Raw genomic sequence first — 4630 nt, forward strand, 5'->3', positions numbered from 1 at the left:
CTCCACTTCTGGTTCTCTGATTCTCACTTCCGCTGAGGGCGATAACTTGACCACTGCCGCGCAAAAGCCACTACTGCCGTGCAATTTCACCACGAGTAGCAGTAACTTGTTAAGCCCAAAATTACAGCTCTCTGAACCTTGCCACCACTGAGAGCGAAATCAAGACCGCCTCAGCGGTGGACCCTCCGCGTCCGCGTTTGTTTCTATGTTGTCAGCGCTCTTTTGACCCAACTTTTGAACTTGTGCAGGTTTCACTCCTTTTTGAAATGGTTATGACTTCCTTGTCTCTTTTTGACCAAACACTGCAAACAAACACAATAAGTTAGCTTTTGGGAATACTTGTACACACTTTTAATCCAAAACCTAACCAAAAAGGAGCATAAAATAGGCTAGAATCCCTAGTTATCAGCAACCTACAACCAGTGATAGCAAATAAATAATCAGAGGACAGAACAAAATCTTAAATTCATTTGCCAATAGAAATCAATGGAGTCTCGCTTGATGCTGGGGAGATGAGATCTATAGTTGGGGATATAGTCTCGCTTATAGAGGCAGAGTACACGCGCTAGCGTGCTGCCTTTGCCGTGACTGCTTCTCAACCCACAACACCATCAGCTTCATCTTATCCCATATCGATTATACCTTCGTCACCAGTAACTGCTACATTACCCCCATTGGCCGCAAACACCCGATAGGAGTATGTCCCTCCTCCCAGTCCCAGACTATGGAAATTTGGGACATAACTATTCGACTCCTCTGCAGATCCCCAGAGGAGGAAGAGTGTTTCCCTCTCGATTTCTACCGAGTGCCATCTGCTGACCTGGCCAGTGGAACTCACCAATTACCTAAAGTCGTTGGTTTCAAAGAAAGACAAGAAGAACACTCTCTTTCGAGGGAGTGTATGATAAATAAGGTCATGCACAATGCAGCAGTGGTATGGTACTCGTTCTCTTTACTGTATGCTTTCTCTTGATTTGTTATGATAGGATTTCTAACTTGGGTTTTTTGTTCGCATGCCAACTTCCTTTCTTCTGAGGGCCTTCAGAAGTTGATCCATGATAAAGAGAAGCTTACGTCCGAGCGGGATCAACTGTTGGTCGAGAGGGGCCAAGTTGTTTCTCGTCTCCCGGTACTGGAAGCACAAGTTGCTAAAGCCGGTGAGTTAGAGGCTCGGTTGTAGCAGAGCGAGAAGAAAGTGATGGCCCTCAGCCAAGAGGCTCCCAGTTAAGTGTACAATTTCAAGAATCCAAGGCTAAATGGTCTGAGGTGCAAAATATTGTACTTGTTGCTGTCGAGTGCGAGGCTGACTCTACTAAGATATTGAATAACTTGGAGGCTGCCTTGAACTCCAAAACTGAAGAGGCTGCTGCTGCTGAGGAGAAGCGTGCCCAGTTGGAGGAGAAGTACAATAGGGTCATGTAACACAATAAGGTTCATATCCCTATTATCCGTGACCTTGATCTCAACCTTAGGGCCATAAGAGCCGAGCGGGATAGCTTTTTGATCGAGGTTGATCGGCTTAAATCAGAGCTCCAACATCAAGGAGATTCCCTCACTATTGAGAAAACACATTCTACGTATAGCATGAGGATAAAAACCTTGGAAGAGGCGAAAGTGGGCATCATTGACTTTGATGACAAGATCGCCAAGGCCCGAGAGCTGGAGTCAACCACCCGAAGGTGCCTCCCGGCTCTACCCGGTGTAATTGACTCTTCCGATTTTGGTTTCGAATTCTCGAGAACTGGGGAGGAACTTGAAGGGGATAATGATGAGGACCAAGATCCCTAGCCAACGGTAAATCCGCCTACTTCTCCTGGGGGCGCTGATGCTTTTCTTCCCCTGAGTTCTGGGGATGTAGTAGTTTACATTTTTGCTTTCTTTTCCCTTTGTTGTTTTCTTTTCATACTTTTGTACTTGTGCTGCTTGGCACGTTTATTATATAAAAGTGCTTTTCGTTTAAGCATACCGCAAATTTTACTTTTTTGCGTCGAATTATGCAACACTTCGAGTGCATTTTTCCCCGATAGCATTTTGGTTCTGGGCATAAACTCTTCCGGAACCAACCCTTTACTGTAATGGTTTCATAAGAGAGGACCCTCTTATGTTTACAGTGCTCTTGAAGAGGACGTCTCCTGATCATTCCGACACTAGCATAAGAAGTACTTATTAGCTTTCAAATGATAAAATTAATGCATCGTTTGGACAAGAAACAAGATAAAAATAAAAGGACTTTATTTTATTCCTTCTATCTTCAAAAGTACATAGGCATTCATTTTTCTGAAAAGAAATTGCCATTACTTATGGCTAATTTATACAACTTATTTCTATGGGGTTGGCCGCACAGTCCTCGGTCTCGATGATACATCTTTGTTCTCGAATTTGATAGTCCCAGTTTCTGTGGCAATCAGGTTTCCGTATTCACATAACATTCTCCTCCCCCGTCCATTGTTTGAATGTGGATAATGCGAATTGGAACACTAGAAGTATTGCTCCTTTGAAGATTCCACTAGTGAATGGTTGGATAATATTTAGTCTGATAGCAAGCTTCATTTCCCGTTAGGAACTTTGCTACCGAGCCAAAGATTATCTAACCACCCCCAATGGCTTGTAGTAAAGGGGTACTCGTGAATGGTCGGATATCTTTTGGTTTGATAGCAATATTTGTTTCCCGTTAGGAGCTTTGCTATCAAGCCAAAGAATATCTAACCATCTCGTAGTGGTTTGTTATTTACATGCCCTATCGTTTAAAGGTCTTATTTCTGTTGATGACACTTCCTTCATAGTATGCTTTCCGTTTGTTGTTTTCGGGCCACCATCCTTATGTGCGCCAAGTCCCTACATTCGTCAAGCAACTCCAATTTTGCTAGCAATGCTTCGTTGTTTGTTTCTTTGTCTGCCCGAAAATATCTCATGGTAGGTTCTCCCACTTCCACTGTGATCAAGGCTTCTACTCCATATACAAGAGAAAAGGGTGTCTCTCCCGTGCTTGACTTGGCCGTTGTTCGGTATGCCCACAACACTCTCGGTAACTTTTGAATAATCACCTTATTTGTTGATTTTGCTTGTCCATTTGCGCTCGGATGGTATGGTGAGGATGTGATTCTTTTGAATTTCAAGTCTTCAAGGAATTTTGTGACTTTTGCGCCTATGAATTGTGGCCCGTTGTCACAGGATATCTGTTGATACCCAATTTTCTATATATTTTCAATATGCAAAATAACTTCAAAATAGCATATATATATATATATATATATATATATATATATATATATATATATATATATGCATATATAAGCATGTCCAAGTGTTTTATTATTTTCCATAATTTTTGAAGGTTTAAATTGATTTATTTTCTCCCTTTTTATTGATAAAATCCCAATAATTATTTCCAAAATTATTATTTTGATAATTCATCTAGTGAATTTTTATATTTATGCCAAAATATGGCTAATGTAATTTTTACATATTTTTTACAATTTTATTTAGTATTTTTAAAGCTAAATATTAGCCCTTTTTATGGTTTAATTAGGTTTTATATTCATAAAATTGGATCATGTATTTTTAAATTATTATTTATGTGTTATAAATTATTTTAGCCTTTTTAAATTAGTTTTCAGAAATTATTTATTATTTTTATAAAATTAAAAGGGAAAAATGGCTATTTAACTTATAGCCAAAATTGGCTTTAAAATCTAGCCCAAATCGAATTCCCAATTCCCCAACCCAATTCCAATTCAAATCCGACCCTAACCCAATTTTAACCCAAGCCCAAACTGGATCCCTACTTACCCATTTGATCATGACTGTTGATCATTCAGATCAATGGTCCCCTTTTCCCCTTACCATTTTTAACCCAAAACGACCCCTAACCTAATTCTTTTGTTACGGTCCGCTGCCCTTGAATCCCCTCTCCTCTTAAACTCTCTTTGAAACTTAAAGCCAACCCTAGCCGCCGCCACCCAAACTAACCCTAATTCCCTTCGATCCTCACCCAATCCATGGACTCCCATGGCCGTTTGAGATGTATACCGGTTGTGAGCATGTGATTTTTGCCCTATATGAAATACTCCTTTAAAATCCCCAAGAAAATAGGTTTTCTGTTAATTATTTGCTATTTTAGAAATTTTTTGTAGAATTTTCTTAATTATTTGCATTTTTCTTTGCATGTTTAATTTTTATTTAAATCATAAAAATTATCAAAATATCATGCATTGCATTTAGGATTTTGTTTTTACATTTTTAGAATTAATCAGTAATTATTTATTTTATAAAAATTTGAAAATCACAAAATAGCTCATTTTTACATTTTTTGTCTTTTAATTTTAGTTTATTGATTTTCCTCTTTTAATTTAGAATTAAGTGATGTCTACAATTTTTATAATTATTTAATTAGTTTAATTTCAAACTTTTTAGATAATTTAGGATTTTTTATTATTAGGATTTTTAATTAAAAAAAAAGAAAAAAAAAGAGGAATTAGGAAAAGAATTGAAAGAAAAAGAGATTATATGTCTTGAAAAAGTGGGCTGATTTCACATTTGGCCCAAATTGTTCCCCTCAAATTTGACTCCCCAGCCAAGTGCCCCGCCGGTTCAGCCCAACGAAAATGGACCTGACCCATCATTTGACTCG

Source organism: Nicotiana tabacum, chromosome 20 (genome assembly GCF_000715075.1).
Source record: "Nicotiana tabacum cultivar K326 chromosome 20, ASM71507v2, whole genome shotgun sequence".
Lineage (NCBI taxonomy): Eukaryota > Viridiplantae > Streptophyta > Magnoliopsida > Solanales > Solanaceae > Nicotiana > Nicotiana tabacum.